Source organism: Protopterus annectens, chromosome 13.part0 (assembly GCF_019279795.1).
Source record: "Protopterus annectens isolate FY-2018-M chromosome 13.part0, PAN1.0, whole genome shotgun sequence".
NCBI lineage: Eukaryota > Metazoa > Chordata > Ceratodontiformes > Protopteridae > Protopterus > Protopterus annectens.
In genome coordinates, this window is record NC_056747.1 from 146,532,190 (window position 1) to 146,551,763 (window position 19,574).

A 19,574-nucleotide genomic window follows, 5' to 3' on the forward strand; every position below is an offset into this window, starting at 1 on the left:
TCTGTAGAGACAGGTTCCGGTGGTTCAGTCCTAGGCCTCTTGTCTGGAGGGGGCTGAGAGGCCCTGTCTGGGTGAGGTTGGGATCCTCTGATCAAAGAAATGAGATCCTCAGCCAGGCTGAGTATTTGGGAACTAGAAGTAGGCCTATGTGAAGGAGTTTTGGCAGGCAAGGCCTTAGAAGATTTAGCTGCCTTAGCCCTGGCAAAAGCCTTGATAGACATGGAAGCAGGGGGTCTAGCAGCCCCACGTGCAGGGGTAGTTATGTCTAAAGGAATAGTGTCTGATAAATCCTGGGTGCCTGCTTCTGTAGCAGTAAATTCAGTAGCAGATTCAGCCATGCTCTGTGAGGCCTCGGCTATCGGAAGCATGCTTTGGGCCGAAGGAAGAACCGGGGGCTCGGTTTCAACCGAAGCAGAGACATTCGCGGTTGGCCTAACCGTGGTTTCAGCCGAAACCGCGGGCCGTGAATGTCGGTCCTTTTCCTTGCGCTTTTTAGCTAATTGAGAAGTCGGAGTCTCCGACGACATTTTGTATGCAAGTGTCCGTCGGTTGAAGGAAGCACAGGCTAGACAAGCTGATACGTCATGGTCTGGGCCTAAGCAAGGAAGGCAGTAAGAGTGGAAATCCTTATGAGGTATTTGTTTCCCACAAGTTAAACAATTATTTACTTTGTCTGACATCGGCTGAGGCAAAAAAGAGTCCCCAACGGGGTACTTAGCTTTTTAGAAGTCTTCGGTAGTAGAAATCTCTGGATCTGACCGACCGGCACTTGGGAACAGCTTCTGCTTCGGGCACCGCGCGGCAAGAAAGACTGAGGAAAATGACGTCGGCTGATGCCTTTATACCCAATAAACAGCAGCTATGACGTCGGGTGAAGTGCGACATCAGCCGAAGCCAGACCCAGACTTTGGAATCCGGCCGACCGAATGGCTGCCTGAGGCAGGACAACCCATATGTTAGGACTGCAGATGCATCCTTGAAGGACATCTGGTGGGTGGGAAAGAATACTGCAACATGGAAGAGAAGGACATCTATGGTTATGATAAGATTTTAAACAACTATTCTATTGTCCTTCTATTCCTATGTTGCAGTACTCTAGGTGTGGGAGTGTACCAAAGCTTAAGAGGAGGAGAGGGTGGTGGTAGATGCAGAGGGTTCTACAAGACCCTGCAGGACTGCTCTGGCAAATCCTGTTCTAGCTCTGGAAACTTGATCCAATTTGTAATGCTTGGTGAAGGTGTGGACAGTGGGCCAGGTGGCTGCTTCCAAAATAGATGCTGTGTCTAGGCCTTTCATGAAGGCCCTTGAGGTGGCCACAGCTCTAGTGGAATGGGCCTTAGCTCCCATTGGGGGTTCCTTTCCGTGGTGAAAGAAGTAGAAGCATATAGCTTTCCTGATCCAGCATGCAATGATTTGCTTGGAGACTGCCTTGCCCAGGGCTCTGGGGTGGAAGGAGACAAAGAGCTGGTTAGTCTTTCTGATGGCTTTGGTCTTGTCCAGACAGAATCTAAATTGTCTGTGCACATACAGGGAGTGCAGTATCCTCTCCCCTTCCTTAGTGGGTGAGGGGAAAAAAGGTGGGCAGATGAATGGATTGGCTGAGCGAGAGATCACTGACCACTTTAGGGATAAAGGAGGGGTTGGTTCGCAAGGACACCCTGTCTTTGTGGAAGACTGTGTAGGGGGGACAGACCATTAGAGCCTGTAGTTCTGACACTCTTCTGGCTGAAGTGATAGCCACCAGAAGGACCGTATTCCATGTAGACATCTGTAAGGAGGAAGGGCCGGCAGGTTCAAAGGGATGTTGGGTTAATTTCTCTAAGATGTAGTTAAGGTCCCAAGGCAGAGGGATAGCTTTCCTAGGTGGTCTCATGTGCAAGACCCCTTTAGGAAGAGCTTTACGTCGAGCCTGGCCAGCAAGGGGGGTTCCAAGGGCAGGCAGGCTGATATGGCCGAGACATGAACGTTTACAGAAGAATAAGAAAGGTAATTTTTTATCAATTGACACAAGCAGTTTAGAACCAGGGGAACCTTGGTGGAGCTGGGGTCCCTTCCCTTTTGCAGACACCATTTTGCAAATCTTTCCCATTTAGCTAGGCAAGATTTTCTGGTGGTAGGTTTCACTGACTCCCTTAGGACTGAAAGCACGTCCTCCGAGCAGTGGTGTCTGAAAGAAATCAAAGGTTTACCACCCACAGAGTCACAGACATCTGTACCTGTGGGTGTAAAAGAGTTCCTTTGTCTTGTGACAGTAGGTCCACCTTGTAGGGTAACAAAGTGATTGCCCTTGGCTAGTTTGTGAAGTAGGTGGAACCAGTGCTGCCTTCGCCAGTACGGTGTCACTAACAAGATTTTTGGTTTGCCCTTCTGGATTTTCAGGAGGACTTTCTGAATCAGTGGGAATGAGGGGAAGGCATAAAGCAACTTCAAATCCCAAGAGAAGCTGAAAGCATCCACTCTCCATGCTAGAGGGAAGTGGTTTTTGAGCAGAAGGTCTGCAGTTGCCTGTTCTGCGGGGATGCAAACAGGTCTATTTGTGGAGCACCCCACCGGTGGACTACGTGTAACAAGACATTACAGTTGTATACACTTACTACCATAAATGTAGATGTTCGACTGTTTTCACTGTTGCAGTCATTACACTTGGGTAATCTGCTGGCAGGTTGCCATCAGTCGGCCTGATTAACAAAGTCTTGGGTCCTGCATCAGTTGCTGTCCCTTCTTCCATGACATCAAGTCATCAGGGGTATAAAACATACAGCTGACGCCATTACATCAGTTTTTCTTGCCCCAGATATATATATATATATATATATATATATATATATATATATATATATATATATATATATATAAATAATTAAAAACACAAAAATATACCTCCAAACAAAAGCAAATACACCAAAAAGGCTTTTAAGGATAGTAAAAGAAAGTAGAGGCATAGTAAGAGAAAAACAGGGGGCTGGAGGGAGGGTAAAGTACAGTTTTGTACCTACCATAAATGTAGATGTTCGAGTGCTAATACAGCTGCAGTCATAACAGATGGGTTTTCCTGCCGTCAGGCGGGTCCTCGGTCAGCCGAATTCCAAAGTCTAGGTCCAGCGTCAGATGTCGTCGCTTCTTCCCTGACGTCAGTGTGACAGGGGTATAAAAGAACCAGCCGACGCCATTTTCTTCAGTTTTTCTTGCCCCAGATGTCAGGTGCCCCCAGAAGGAAGGCAATACATAAATTTATGTAATAATGCAATGCAATATGATCAAAAAACAGTAGTTGCAAGCAAATACACCATAAAGGAATACCCCAATCAGGTTGTATGAGGAGGTGTTAGCCATTAGCCCTGTCCCAAGAGGGGAAGGAGGGAAGGAAACCTGGACTGCAGCTGTATTAGCACTCGAACATCTACATTTATGGTAGGTACAAAACTGTACTATGTTCATCGTGCATACAGCTGCAGTCATAACAGATGGGTAGAATCCCAAAGCTAAAAAAGGGGTGGTAGGCACTAGGTGGAACTAGGAGGAGCCAGGATGCCCTGCAAGTCTGCAGTGGCAAAGCCTGCTCTAGATTTGGAGTATAATGGTAGGTGATAGTGCTTGGAGAAAGTATGTACAGAACTCCAAGTGGCTGCTTCCAAAATATCTTTGGTAGGAACCCCCCTGAGGAAAGCTGCAGAGGTAGCTGTGGCCCTTGTGGAGTGAGATCTGATGCCTGCAGGTACAGTTTTACCATGAAAAGAGTAACAAAAGCGTATGCAGTGGGCTATCCATTTTGAGATTGTCTGTTTGGAAATAGGCTTCCCTTGAGCTCCTGTAGCATAGGACACAAAGAGTTGCTCTGATTTTCTGAAAGGCTTTGTTCTGTCCAAATAATAACGTAACTGTCTGTGAATGTCCAAGGAATGTAGTAGTCTCTCCCCTTTGTTTTGAGGATTAGGGTAAAAGGTAGGTAAGTGGATAGCCTGATTCAAGGCTACCCTGGATACTACCTTTGGCATAAAGGAAGGATTGGTTCGTAAGGAAACTCTGTCATGATGGAAAATGATGAAAGGCTGCACAGCCATGAGGGTTGTAGTTCCGAAACCCTGCGAGCTGAGGTGATTGCCAGAAGGAAGGCTGTTTTCCAGGACAAATATTGCAGTTCTGTTGAAGTAGCTGGCTCAAAAGGAGGCAAGGTCAGTTTTTCTAGAATGAAATTGAGGTCCCAAGCAGGTACTGGTTGTTTCCTTGGGGGTTTTATATTCTTAGCCGCTCTGAGGAACTGTCTTAAGAGGGGGTGAGAGAATAAAGGAGGATCAGTGTTGTATTCTGCAGAAATGGCTGAGGCGTGGATTTTGATGGAGGAGAAAGAAAGTCCACTGCTTAGCATCTCAGCTAGGTACTGTAATATTTGAGGTAAATTCAGTATTCCAGGATTCTGACCCTTTTTCTGATTCCAGGCACAAAACCGTTTCCATTTTGCGGAGTAGGCTTTTCTAGTAGAAGGCCTTCTGACCTCCAAAATGACATCCTGCACCTCCTTGGAGAGTAGGGTCTGTTGTGAATTTAAGGAATCTTCCATGCGGCTAGATTGAGTGTTTTCAGCTGACTGTGAAGAGTTTTGAAGTTGTGCTGAGTCAGTAGAAGAGGCATTAGAGGCATGATCCATGGTGGGGAATGCGTCAGGCTCCTCAGGAGTGGGTACCAGTGTTGTCTTGGCCAGTCTGGAGCAATGAGAATCATCTTTGGTCTGTCTGCTCTGGTTTTTAATAGAACTTTGGGCAGCAGAGGAAGAGGTGGAAAGGCATAAACTGTCATTGTTGTCCAACTGAAAGAGAGTGCGTCCACTTTCCAGGCCTGTGGATGAAAGGTCCTTGAGCAGAATTTTGTCAATTGGTGATTTCTGTGGGTGGCAGAGATCTATGTCTGGCCTTCCCCATGCTTGAATTATCGTTGTAAAAACTTGAGGATGCAACTTCCATTTGTGTGGATCTGTCATTTTCTGCTTAGGTTGTCTGCCAGCGTGTTTTCCTTGCCTGGCAGGTACTGTGCTTGGAGTTCGATTTGTAATTCCAGAGCCATGTTCCAAAGAGACATGGCTAGCCTGCATAGGGGATATGAATGGGTTCCTCCCTGTTTGTTTATGTACCACATTACTGTGGTGTTGTCTGTCCTTATCAATAGCTGGCCTGGATGCAGTAGGTCTTTGAAAACCATAATAGCATTTATTACTGCTAGCATTTCCTTTTGATTGATGTGTAGGTGCTTTCCTTTTTGGGACCATTTGCCCTGAATGCACCGATCTGTCATGTGCGCCCCCCAGGCGTAGTCCGAGGCGTCTGTTGTAATGACTTGATTTGCTTGAGGCTTGCAGAATGGGAGACCTGTGTTTCTTTGGCATGCTTGAGCCCACCACAGAAATTCCTTTTGAAGACATGGAATCAGTGGTATAATTTTTTCCAAACTGTGGCTGTGTTGAGACCATAGGTTTTTTAGGTACCATTGAAGTTTCCTCATATGCAGCTTTGCACATGGGATTAGCAAGATGCAAGATGCCATGAATCCCAGAGCCTGCAGGATTTTCCTTGCAGTTAGCCTGGTGAAGGTTGCCAGTTTTCTGAAGTATTGAGTTAGTTGCCCTTGTTTCTCTGGCGTGAGGTAGGCCATCTGGGTATTTGTATTCAAGCTGGCACCCAGGAAAATTATTGTTTGAGAGGGTATTAGCCTTGATTTCTTTTTGTTGACTGTATATCCCAGAGAATTCAACAACATTATTACAAACGCCAGATGTTTCAGAAGTATGTGCTTGCTGTCCGCTTGGGTCAGGCAGTCGTCCAAATATGGGTATATTTGTATCCCTTGAAGTCTGCAGTAGGCAATTACTGATGCCAGGCATTTCGTGAACACTCTGGGAACAGTAGATAAGCCAAAGGGCAATGCAGAGAATTGATAATGGGTTGAACCTGCAAGAAATCTGAGGTATCTTCTGCAATCTTGTCTGATTGGGACATGCAGGTATGCCTCCTTGAGGTCCAATGTTACCAGCCAAGACTCCTTGCCCAGCATGGGAAGAAACTGCTGTAATGTGAGCATCTTGAATTTTGGCATGAGTAAAAATGTGTTTAGGATGGATAGGTCCAAAATAGGTCTCCAATCTTTGCCCTTCCTTGGTACCAGGAATAGTCTGGAATAAAAACCTTGACCCTGTTCTTGTGCAGGTACCTCTTGAATAGCTTTCATGTCCATGAGATCTGAAATTTGTTTTTGTGCCTCTGCCCTTTGATTGTGTGGCAGGTTTGGCATGCCTCTCATTTTTGGAAGGGTGTGAAAGTGGAATCTGTAGCCTCTGTCTATAATGTCCAGGATCCATTTGTCTTTTGTGACAATATGCCAAATTTTCGAAAATAATGCCAGTTTTCCACCTAAAGGTGCTGCCATTTGAGCCTTGCTTGGCATGCAAAGGGGAAAGTCATTGGTTCTGCTTTCTGAATGACTGTGAACTATCCCCACCACCTCTTTGTATAGGTGCTTGCCATTGTCTGCCTCTAAATGATCCTTGAGATTGCCCTCTACCCCTAGGGCGCCTGCATCTACCTCTTTGGGGTCTGTCCGTGGCTGGAAAGGACCAATTTTTTGAAGGCCAATTTCTACTGAAACGTGGAGGTTGTACCTGTAGGAAATCTTTCACTGTTTGCATTGATTTTGCCTTTTCCTCCATTTTCTTTAGTACCTCCTCAGCTTTAACACCAAACAATACATCTTTTTGAAGAGGTGCATCCAGTAATTTAGCTTTGACATGACCTGGTAAGGTTTGCTCTTTGAGCCAAGCATGTCTACGTATGACTGATCCTGTAACAGCAGCTCTACATGAGGCCTCTAAAGCATCAAAACCACATTGCAAGGTATGTTTACCCACTTGCTCTGCACTATGTAACAAATCCTGCAACTCCTTCAAGTCTGGTTGTTCAGGTTGTGACATTTTGCTTTTCAACTGTGATAACAGAAACTGTTGGTACTTTAACATATGGAACTGACAGTTTAATGCCCTCATGGTTAAGGTGGCCGAGGTGTATACCTTTTTCCCCCACCTTTCTAAAGCTCTGGACTCTCTTTCTGAAGGTAATGGATTTTTAGCAGTGGAGGCCTTAATTCCCTTGGGACCCTGTGAAACAGTTTCTGGGTCAGCCACATGGCTTTTGTATAGGAATTGGAGTGAATCAGGAACCCGGTAATACCTGTCAGGCTAGACTGGAACTGGGGGTAAAGAATCTGGGTTAAGGCTGGCCTCCGAATACACATCATCTAGTATGTCTAAGACGGGAGATATAGCCAGAGGCCTGTGCTGAGGGAGCAAGAGGAAATCCCTAAGTCTTTTCTTGGAGTCTGAGTACTCTTGGCCTTCCCAGTGGAAGTGTTCTGTCAAGGTATGTAAGGTTTCCCCAAAAGAATAATCCTCGGGGGGGAGACAGAGGGAATGGACTCCTCTGCATCAGAATCTTCAAAAGGGGAGTATGAATGTTCCTGGTCTTCAGAATGTTCTGAAGTAATGGAGACCTGGTCCGAGGAAGGGTATTCTTCCTCCACTCTGGGCCTTTTGTCCGAGGGAGGTTGAGAACCCCTGATAAGAGTAATCAAATCCTCAGCCATTTTGAGTATCTGCTTTTTAGGCATGGGGCCTTGAGAGGGGCCCTGTGGAGCTTGTCTTTTGGTAGGAATGGCTGCTTTAGACTTAGTGAAAGCCTTGATGGAAAATGAAGAAGAAGGCCTGAAGACGCCTTGAGAGGTGGCAGGCCTGTCTAAACTCTGAGTATCCCCGCCAATAGTGGCTTCGGTATCTGTAGTCGGGGTGTGGGCCGAAGAGCCTGCGACCTCGGGCACAGAAGACACCGCCAATTAAGTGTCATCAGTAGTCAGGGGCTGCGTAGGCGCCTCGCTGAGAACCGGAGCACCTGTAGTCGGCTTTAGCGTGGTGTCGGTAGAAGTCGCGGATCTCGTATGTCGGTCCTTATCTTTGCGTCTTTTACTCAAAACTGGAGTCAGAGTATCCGACGACATAATGTAATTAAACTTTTTGCCAAAATAGTGTTGGGCGAACTCCGCCCGACACTTAATAGTGCGTCTGTTGAATGTAGCACAAAAACGACAGGCCAAGATGGCATGGTCTGGGCCTAAGCAAGGAATGTAGAGGGAATGAAAATCCTTATGCGGTATTTGCTTCCCACATGAAATGCAATTATTAACTTTGTCTGACATCGGTCTGAGGCAAGAAAAGTTTCCCCAACGAGGTACTTAGCTTTCAAGAAGACTTCAGTTGAAAAATATTCGTAATCTCAGGAGCTGGCCGACCAGCACTTGCGAACTGCTTCTGCTTCGGGCACCGTGCGGCAAGAAAGACTGAAGAAAATGGCATCGGCTGGTTCCTTTATACCCCTGTCGCACTGACGTCAGGGAAGAAGCGACGACATCCAACGCCGGACCTAGACTTTGGAATTCGGCCGATTGAGGACCCACCTGACGGCAGGAAAACCCATCTGTTATGACTGCAGCTATATGCACGATGAACATCCAGGACTGCAACAGTGAATACACTCGAACATCTACATTTATGGTAAGTGTACACAACTGTACTATGTTCTTCATGTTTCACTGTTGCAGTCATTACATTTGGGTAGATTCTCAAAGCTATGGTTGGGAGGATGGATTTATACAGCATTAGGACCGGCTATAAAGCCCTGCAAAACAGCAGTGGCAAAGCCAGCTCTGAATTTAGAGAAAACTGTTAAGTGATAATGCTTGGTGAAAGTATGAACTGAACTCCAGGTAGCAGCTTCTAGAATATCCCTGGTAAGAACACCTCTGAGAAAGACTGTAGAAGTAGATGCAGCCCTGGTGGAATGGGATCTGATCCCCTGGGGGATAGGTTTTCCATGGTGCTTATAGCAGAAATGAATACAATGGTTTATCCATTTAGAAATGGTTTGCTTTGAAATAGCCTTTCCCTCTGCCCCTGCAGCAATTGCTACCAGCAGTTGTTCAGATTTTCTTCGAGATTTAGTCCTGGTCAATTAAAATCTAAGTTGTCTGTGTACATCCAATGAATGCAGAATCCACTCCCCCTTGTTCTTTGGATTGGGAAAGAAAGTTGGCAAATGAATGGACTGATTAAGAGCCACACTGGATACCACCTTGGGCATGAAGGATGGACTGGTCCTGAGTGACACCCTGTCCGCATGAAAGATGATGAAGGGCTCCACTGCCATAAGGGCCTGTAATTCAGAAATCCTTCTAGTTGAAGTGATTGCTAAAAAGAAGGCTGTTTTCCAGGAAAGAAATGTTACGTCTGCAGTAGCAGCTGGCTCGAAAGGAGGTAGAGTAAGTTTCTCCAATACAAAGTTAAGGTCCCAGGCAGGGGTTGGAGCTCTCCTGGGAGATCTCAAGTTTTTGGCTCCTCTGAGATACTGCTTTAGCAGAGAATGACAGAAGAGGAGGGGGGGGGGGTTCTGTGTTGTAATGAGCTGAAATGGCTGAGGCATGGATTTTTATGGAAGAAAAAGACAGGCCCTTGTGAAGCATCTCAGTTAAGTATTGCAAAATCTGAGTTAAATTGGGCACTGCTGTGCTCATACCTTGAGATTGATTCCAGGCACAGAATCTTTTCCATTTGTCAGCATAAGATTTTCTAGCACTAGGTCTTCTCGCCTCCAAAATGACATCCATCACAGGTTTGCTGAGGGATGCTAAGGGGGAATTTAAATGATTAGCCAAGCTGCAAGATTCAATGTTCGGAGCCGAGGGTGCAGAATCTGGTTCTCCTGCTGAGACAGTAAGGAAGGTGCCTCAGGCAAGTGCCATGGAGAAATTTGTGACCGACTGCGTAGGAGTAGGTATCAGTGTTGGCGAGGCCAGTCTGGAGCAATCAAAATCACTTTTGGTTTGTCCTGTTTGACTTTTAGTAGAACTTTGGAGAGCAGAGGCAGAGGGGGAAAGGCATAGACTGACAGGTTTTTCCAGCTGAAGGACAGAGCATCCACTTTCCAGGCTTTTTTGTGAGGAGTTCTTGTACAAAATTTGCCCAACTGTAGTTCTGGGGTGAGGCAAAAAGATCTATGTCTGGGCTCCCCCATTTGCGTGTCAACATGTTGAAAATATGTGGTTCCAGTTTCCATTCGTTTGGGCCCATGAAATTTCTTGCTTAGTTCGTCTGCCAGAATATTCAGCTTTCCTGGCAGGAATTGAGCTTGTAGTTGTACTTGACAGCTCAAGGCCGTGTTCCACAATGCCATGGTTAGTCTGCAGAGAGGGTAGGAATGTGTACCCCCCCCCCTGCTTGTTTATGTACCACATAACCGTGGTGTTGTCCGTCTTTACCATTAGTTGTCCTGGATGAAGGTAGTCCTTGAAGGCTGTCACAGTGCATTCTGTACAACTAGCATTTCTTTTTGATTGATATGAAGGTGCATTTGATTTGGGCTCCATTTGCCCTGAATGCACTTCCCTGCCAGATGAGCCCCCCATGCATAGTCTGATGCGTCTGTAGTTAGGGTTTGGGCCACAGGGGGTGGTGTGAATGGCAGTCCCTTGTTTTGGTGGCAGGCCTCTGCCCACCATAGGAACTCTAACTGCAGGCAAGGTATGATAGGAATCATAGTTTCCAGGCTGTGACAATGTTGACTCCATAAACTTTTTAAGTACCACTGAAGTTTCCTCATATGCAGTCTTGCATATGGAATTAGAAGAATGCAGGAGGCCATGAACCCCAAGGCTTGCAGTATTTGTCTTGCAGATGGCAGGGTTTTTGTGGCCACCTGTTTGAAGCAAGTCACAAAATGAATTTACTTTTCTGGCATAAGGAAAGCCAGCTGGGCAGTTGTATTCAAGCTTGCACCCAGGAATGTAATTTTTTGAGAGGGTACCAGTTGTGATTTATTTTTGTTTATGGTGTACCCTAGACAAGTTAGAACCCTTTTTACAAACGCCAGATGTTTTAGAAGAATGGCCTGGTTTTCTGCCTGAATTAGACAATCGTCCAGGTATGGATATATTTGAATATTTCTTTGCCTGCAAAATGCAATTACTGGAGCAAGGCACTTTGTAAACACTCTGGGCGCAGTAGATAAGCCAAAGGGCAGTGCAGAGAACTGATAATGCAAGTAGCCTGCTTTGAAGCGTAGGTATCTTCTGCAAGATTCCCTGATTGGGATATGCAGGTAAGCCTCTTTTAAATGCAGAGTTGCCAACCAGGCATCTTTGCCTAGCATAGGAAGTAACTGGTGAAGAGTCAGCATCTTGAATTTTGGAATGTCCCGAAAGGTGTTTAGTGTAGACAGGTCCAGAATTGGATGCCATGATTTGTCTTTTCTGGGTACCAGGAAATGTCTGTAATAGAAACCTTGTGCCTTTTCCTCTTCTGGTACTAGCTGAATTGCCCCCATGTTTAGGAGGGAAAGTACTTGTTTGTGAGCCTCTGCCCACTGATTTGGGTGCATGTTTGGCCACCCGTTTGGAGTTGGCAACGTGTGGAAATTAAATCTGTATCCCTGGGACACTATATTTAAAACCCATTTGTCCTGGGTTATAAGTTGCCAGTTTTTTGCATGAAGAGCCAGTCCCCCCCCCCCCCCCAAAGGGGCGGCTAAGAGGTAAGTGCTTGGTAATTTTAAAGGAAAGCCATTGAGACTGTTTACCATAGGGAGGTGTCTTGTTATTTCCAGATTTGGAAGTGGAGGCACCCCATTGCTTAGTTCTGAAAGTCCCTTGGGACTGAAACCTGGTGCTTTTGGAATGTCTGGGTTTGGCTTGAGTGGCTCTGGAAGGAACTGGAAAAGACCAGTTCTTAGTAGGCCAGTGCCTACTAAATCTTGGAGGTTGTACTTGTAAGAAATCTTTCACAGTTTGCATAGATTTAGCTTCATCTTCCATCTTTTTTAGAACTTCTTCAGCCTTATTGCCAAACAGACCGTCCTGCTGCAAAGGAGCATCCAGTTTTGCTTTAACATGATCAGGCAGAGATTGCTCCTTAAGCCAAGCATGCCTTTTAAGCACAGGCCCAGTAACAGCAGCTCTGCAAGAGGCCTTCAAAAAAAACACATTGCAAAGTATGTTTTCCAACTTGTTCTGCTGAATGCAATAAATCCTGTAAATCCTTATTTTCCACACAGTCAGAAATCATCATCATTTTCTGTTTAAGCAGTCCCATGATATATTGTTGATATTTTAGCATATGGAATTGACAGTTTAAAGCCCTGATTGCCAAGGTTGCAGAATAATAAACCTTTTTACCCCATCTATCCAGCGCCCTGGAGTCTCTATCAGAAGGGGTAGGATTATTAGCAGTAGAAGCCTTAATGCCCTTGGGCCCTTGAGAAATAGTTTCAGTGTCCGCAACAGGATTTTTGAAAAGGAATTTGTGGGAGTCAGGAACCCTGTAGTATCTGTCTGACTTACAAGGGGCTGGAGGCAGGGAATCAGGGGCCATACTGGATTCTGAAAACACATCAACCATGTCTAGTACAGGAGGTATCGCCAAAGGCCTATGCTGAGGAAGAAGGAAATCCCTAAGCCTCTTTTTGGATTCAGAAAAACCTGACTTTCCCAGTGGAAATGCTCCCTTAAAGGTATGTAAAGTTTCCCCAAAAGAAAAATCCTCAGGGGGAGAATAAGAAGGAATGGAATCCTCTGCATCAGAGTCCTCATACGTAGGTATGGACAAATCTTGTTCATTAGAAGAGTCAGAAGAAACAGAGTCCTGTTCAGAAGAATCATAGTCAAGTTCAGCCCTAAGCCTCTTAGAAGGGGGGGGGGGTTGACTATTCCTGATTAGAGTAATTAAATCTTCAGCCATTTTGATCATTTGTTTTTTAGGCATAGGGGCCTGAACATGTGACCTGGGCGTCAGTTTTTTAGACATGGATCGAGATTTTGGCCTAATTAAAGGTAGTGTTGGTTTAATATGCAAGTCTGTAGGCCTGAATACACCCTCGGAAGCCGGTGCCTGCACAGCGGTTCTGGACCCATCCAAGGTAGAGACATCCGTGGGTGCCACAGGTGAAATATCTCGCAGCATACCGGAGTCCGAATGGGTCTCAGTAGAGGCCTGTGAATCAAAAATAGCGGGTATCAGGGGCTGCGAAAGCGCCTCACTGAGTACCGGCGAACTGGTGACTGGCTTAGGAGAAGCGTCGTCGGCAGTTCTGGACCTCAACGGCCTGTCTCTGTCTTTTTCTTTGCGTTTTTTTGGTATTCCGGTAGTCGGATGGCTAACCGATGTCATTTCTGGATAATTAAACCGAGAACCGAAATATTTAGAAGCAAAAATGTACCAACGACGGATAGTGTGCTGATTAAACAAAGCACAAAACTGACAGCAAGGTACGTTGTGGTCAGAGCCTAGGCAAGGAATACAGTACAAATGAAAATCCTTATGATGTATTTGCTTCCCACAAGTAATACAATTATTAACTTATACTGACATCGGGAAGGAGCAAGAAAAAGTTTCCCCAATGGGGTACTTAGCTTTTAGTTGAAGACTTTGGTTCTGAAACTCAAAAACTAAAATTTCAGGAGTCGGACGACCGGCACTTGCGAACTGTTTCTGCTTCGGGCACCGCGCAGCAAGAAAGACTGCGTCGGCTGCATGTTTTATACCCCTGACGTCATGGAAAAAGGGACAGCAACTGACGCAGGACCCAAGACTTTGTTAATCAGGCTGACTGAAGGCAACCTGCCAGCAGATTACCCAAATGTAATGACTGCAACAGTGAAACACGAAGAACATCTCCCTGTTCAGCATCCATTCATGTTGAGGCGAGGAGGTCCTGCTCAAGAGGTCTGCTTGGTGGTCGTCCTGTGAAGGGATGTAGACAGTCTGCAGGACTACGTTGAGCCGGGAGGCTAAGTCTCATCAGCAGGGATACACTGCACAGCTGATAGGCCTTTGTTCCTCCCTGCTTGTTGAGGTACCACATCACCATGGTGTTGTCGGTGACAATCTGGAGCACCCCTGGAACCAGAAGGTGGGGGGGGGTTGAAGGTCTGCAGAGCTAAGAAAACTGCTGTCATTTCCCTGATATTGATGTGTTTGGCCTGAAGTGAGGGATGCCACTTTGCCTGAATCTTGTAAGAGGCTAGAGTTGCTCCCCAACCTGAATCTGAGGCATCTGTATGCATAACTTTGGTTGGGATGGGGGGCTGTAGTGGGAGCCCTGGGTTCAATTTCACTTCCTAGATCCACCAGTTGATTTATTTTCAGACAGGCAAGAAGGGGGGTGGGTCCTGCTCTAGGGGATGTAGGTGCTGGGACCAGGTATTCTTCAGGAACCACTGTAGCTTGTGCATGTGCACTCTTGCCAGAGGTAGCAAGGGATGGTTGCTGCCATCAAACCCAGGAGGCGAAGAAAATGCCTTGCCGTCACCTTTCGGGATAGTAGGCCTTCCTGGAAGTGGGAAGTCAAGGACAGAACCTTGTTCTGAGGAAGAAAGGCCTTCATTGTGTCTGTTCTGATTCTGCAGTCAAGGAAAACCTTGCCCTGGCTTGGGATCACAGAGGATTTGGGGAGGTTGATGGAGAATCCTAGGTACTGCAGAAGGGACATGGTGAAATGCAGATGCTTTAGTAGAGCATCCCTGGACTCTGCCAAAATCAGGATGTCATCCAGATAAGGGTAAATTTGCATCCCTTGAGTTCTGCAGAAGGCAATGGCTGGAGCCAGGCACTTTGTAAAGCCCCTGGGGGCTGTGGATAAACCAAAGGGCAAGGCAATACATTGGAAATGAGAGTAAGGGCCAGAGAAACACAGGAATTGTCTGTGGGAACTCCTGATGGGTATGTGCAGGTAGGGTTCGTTTAGGTCTACAGTGACCATGAAGGCCTTGATTAGAATGAGTGGCAGCAAGGTGGGGAGGGAGCATTTTGAAGGAGGGTACCTGAATATGTAGGTTTAGAAAGGACAGATCTAAGATGGGTCTCCAGGGGCCACCTTTTTTGGGGACCAGGAAGAGACGGGAGTAAAACCCTCTTCCTTCTTGTCCTGGAGGAACAGGCTCTATGGTGCCTAGCTGTAGAAGATCTGCCAGAACTTGTGGCATGAGATGGACCTGGTTTTTGGGGAGGGAGGGGATGCCTCTTCTGGGTGGCTTCTCTTTCCAGGATAGGAAGTACCCTTTGTGGATAATGTTTAAAACCCACTGGTCTGAAGTGATGGATTGTCAAGGGGAGACAGTGGGAAAGGCAGGCTGAGAGGTGGACAAGGCAGTCATGCATTACTGGGGCCTCCTCTGTCCTGAAACGGCTGTCTGGGTTGCTGTGGTAGAGCAGAGGATCTGGAGTTAGTAGGTCTTCTGGGCCCTCTCCTGGACCTGGAAGAGGAGGGCTGTGGAGTACACATCATATAAATGTGGATTTAGCAGGGTAATTCCTGTAATATTTGGGTATGGGCGACACCAGCAGGTGCTAAACATCCTGGAGCTCTTTGCTTTTTTCTTGTAGATTTTTAAAAAGGTCAGCGGATTGTTTTCGGAACAGCACATTGTGATCCAGAGGGGCATCCAGGATTTTAGCCTTGAAGTCCTTGGGGAGGTTCTGGAGTTTTAGCCATGGGTACCTACTGAGGGCTTTAGCAGATGCTGCAGACCTGGCGGATGCTTCTGCAGTATCATAACTGCACCTTATGGAGTGCCTGGCTAACTCTTGGGCCCAGGAAAATTTGATTAAGATGTCCGTCTTGCTGGGACTGTTAGGCAAGGAAGCCAGCATGGAGGAGGCTTGAGAGACCAAGTCTAATGCATACTTGGTCATGTGGGTCTGATAATTTATGGCTCTGAAAGCCAAAGCAGAAGTGGTGTACACCTTCTTCCCCGTCCTATCCATGTACTTAACTGTCTCTGTCAGTGGGTAGTAGGGAGGCAGAAGGCAGGAGTCCAGATTGCGTATCTGCTGTGGTGGCAATAACAGCTGGGTCCGCCAAGGGTAGATTGACTAAGAATTTGTGGTCCTCTGGTACTTTATAGAAGCGGTCAGGACGGTTAGGGGCCAGAGGTTGGGAGTCAGGGGCAATAAGAGGCCACACTGAAGGCATCCAAGTAAGCAGGTAGAACAGGGGGGGGGACTGCTGAAGGGGAGGGTGATTCCACTTGCAGCAGTTCAAAGTACCTTTTTTTGGGTGTCAGTCATTTGGGAAGTGTCCCATTTAAAGTAATCCTTCATCTTGGTGATGGTCTCACCAAAAGTAATGTCCACAGGGGGAGAGTCCCCCTCCACAGATTCCTCATCCGGAGAGTAATATTCCTGGGGGGAGGCAATCTGGGAAACATAAGAAATTGACTCCTCTGAAGAACAGAAAGAAGAGTCGTGTTCTTCTTCCCTGACCTGAGGGGTTATGGATGGGAGGGAAGAAGCAGACACAGGCCTAGGGCTCAGAAGAGGCAGGATGGAAGTGGCTGAGGCTGAAGGCCTAAGGGCCATGAAGGCCTGCAAGAGAGAGGAAGTGAAGGCTTGCCAATCCGGTGCGACTTCTGAAGAGGAGGAGGTATGTTTACTTTTCTTCTTCTTTTTGGCTGGAGAGGAAGTAGAGAGTGGCCTAGTGTCGGGTCTGGAAATTAGCACATCCGAATTCTGGATTCCTGCCAGAGGTACCATCGGAACTGGTTCCCCCTCGACGAGTGTCAATATCCGAGTGAGCTCAGAGGACATGCTGGTCATCGGTTGCAAACGGCTTCCTTGAGGGATGTCGCTGCAGTTGACTGATCCTCCGAGCGTGCCTCAAGCCCTAGATCGGCAGTTGGTGGCGGGTTGGTAAGCGGAGCGGCAGGCGAAGAAGGCCAAGGAAACTTGGCCTTCCTGTGCAAAGGTTCAGGTGCGGCCTCCAATGCAGGATCCATTCTAAGGGCTAATAGTTTGAGGCATTGGTTCTCGAGGTAGAGATTTAATGCTGCTAGATGGCTGTGCAAGGTCTTAGGAACAAACAATTGACAAATAGCGCAGGAGGAGTGATCGTGTTCCCGACCTAGGCAGCTAAAGGCTACAACAACCAAGGGTTAAGCTATAACAATCGTCAAAAATAAGAAATTCTGAAACCTAACGGGCTACTTATCTTTAAGAAGCGACGTCTGTGAAGAAGCGATCATACGATGAGAATGTCTGCAGCTGAAAAGTTCTGAGGATTGTGCGTGCAGACGTCACATTTATGGCCCCTTGGTTTATGGACCTACGTGTGATGTCCCATGCACACTACAGCAGCCAAGTTGAAGTTGAAGCTTTTGTATAGAAGCTGACGTACGAGTCGCCTGAGGGAAGGAAATCCCCACACCTAGAATACTGCAACATAGGAATAGAAAGACATTACAGAATTTTTGAACAAACTGAACACATCCTTCAGCAGATCTGATATGGACAACAACACAGTACCAAATAAGCTCCCTGTCGAACAGGGTGAGGAGGTGCAATGTCTAAGAACATCTGATGTTCTGAAGACCATGAGGCAAGTAAACCCAAGAAAAGCAGCTGGTCTTGATAATATTACGGGAAGGGTTCTAAGACACTGTGCTACCCAACTTTCCACTGTACTAACAGACAAATTCAACACATCCCTGCAATTAGCCACTGTACCCAGTTGCTTCAAAAATACAGCAATCATTCTCTTAACCAAAAAATCCCAACCGACAAGCCTAAATGATGACCAGCCAGTTGACCTTACATCAACAGTAATGAAGTGTTTGAGAGGTTGATCAAGGACTATACCCCTCTTCAAGCCTACCTGCACAACACTGGACACATTACAATTTGCATATAGATCTAACCACTGCACAGCTGATGCAATAGCTATAGTACTTCATGAATCCTTGGCACATCTAGAGAACAGGAATTGCTATGTCAGAATACGGTTTGATTTTAGTTCTGCCTTTAACACTGTCATCCCCCAGAATCTGATATTGAAGCTGATCCAGCTGGGCATCAACACCCCCATAGGTAAGTGGATAATGGACTTTCTCATCAGACCCCAAAAAGTATGTGGGGAGAAATAACAGTTCAATCAGTATTACATTGAGCATGGGTGTCCCTCAGGGCTGCATCTTGAGTCCTCTGCTGTTCACCTTGTTGACGCACAACTGCAAGGCCAAGCATGAATCCAACAAAATCATCAAGTTCGCAGATGATACTACTGTCGTAGGTCTTGTCAGAAATGGTGAGGAAACAGCCTACAGGGATGAAGTGGAGCATCTGATAGGCTGGTGCTTCAGTAACAATCTGGTCTTAAAAGTAAGCAAGACCAAAGAATTAATAGCGGACTCCAAGAGGACTCAAGAGATGCATCAACCTCTGGAAATTAATGGGGTGGCTGTGGAAAGAGTCAAAAACAACAAGTTCCTGAGGGTGTAGGTCTCAAGATGACCTATCCTGGTCAACTCATATTAGCCACACAGTGAAGAAAGCACAACAATGTCTGCACTTCCTACAGAAACTGAGGAAGGTAAACCTTTTTCAGTCCATCCGCAAAGCCTTCTACAGGGGGACCATCAAGTGCATCCTCTCAAACAGCATCATAGTTTGGTATGGTAACTGCAAAGCATCTGACCGCAAGGCTCTCCTGAGGGTAGTGAGGACAGTGGAAAAAGTAATTCATTCCTCGCTCCCATCCACAGATGATCTGCACGAGACTCTGTGTGTGGGAACGGCTAGGAAGATAATCAATGATCACACTCACCCTACCCTGCCCAGCCCATGGAATGTACTTCCGCCTTTCCTCAGGCAGGTGCATAACAGCTTGCACTGCAAAACATCTAGACTGAACAGGGGCTACTTCCCTCTATCCATAAGGCTGCTGAACTTGAATGCCAGGCATGACACTGAATAATTAGATTAATATGCCACTTGCCATGAAGTATAATCTATAATCACTCTGGAAAACTGCTTCAATAACTGGTGCACTTAGCCTGATCTCTTATGCTATTACTTTCTGAATGTGCAATAGTCAGAAGAAGTGAGTCACCACTCCATACATGTGCAATGTGAACATCAGAATATATCATACTACAACTGAAGTGCAATATTCTAAGCAATCAAAATGTGAAGTCATAGTCTTGCAATACCTACTAGTATAATACTAATGTCTTCCTGTCCAACAGTGGTAATTTATTGTGTTAATATTTTAATTATTACTGTATGTGCATTAGTCTTATTTGTCATTCAAACTGTGTGTTCATTGTTATGTCTTGTACAGGGGCCAAACCAATGTAATTTCATTCAGTTTGCACTACTGTGTATATCTGATCGACAATAAAGTTTACTTTGACTTAGGATAAAACCTACAGATGCCACGTTTCATGACAGGATCAGATACAAGCCACTACCTAAAACATTTTTAAACATCTTTATTAAATTATCATTTAAGACATAGGCACATAACATTAAAAAAACAAAATAACTTTTTTTTATTTATGTACATTACATTTTCTTTATTTATAAATGTCATCAGTCCAACATTACATAAAGTGGTCAATTCCTGCCTTCCCTTAAACCTCACTCCTCCTCTTGAGCATTATTCTCCTTGTACTGTTCCCCACACACATTCCAATTACTTCTACGTAATTTGCTCATTCCCTTT

General features: G+C 46.0%; 1 protein-coding gene across 2 annotated transcripts in view; it reads right to left on the minus strand.

The window, feature by feature from the left end:
- EPS15L1 (epidermal growth factor receptor pathway substrate 15 like 1) overlaps positions 1 to 19,574 on the minus strand; it is a 3,892,050-nt gene that overhangs the window by 2,034,692 nt on the left and 1,837,784 nt on the right. The gene's annotated exons all lie outside the window — the stretch shown is intronic.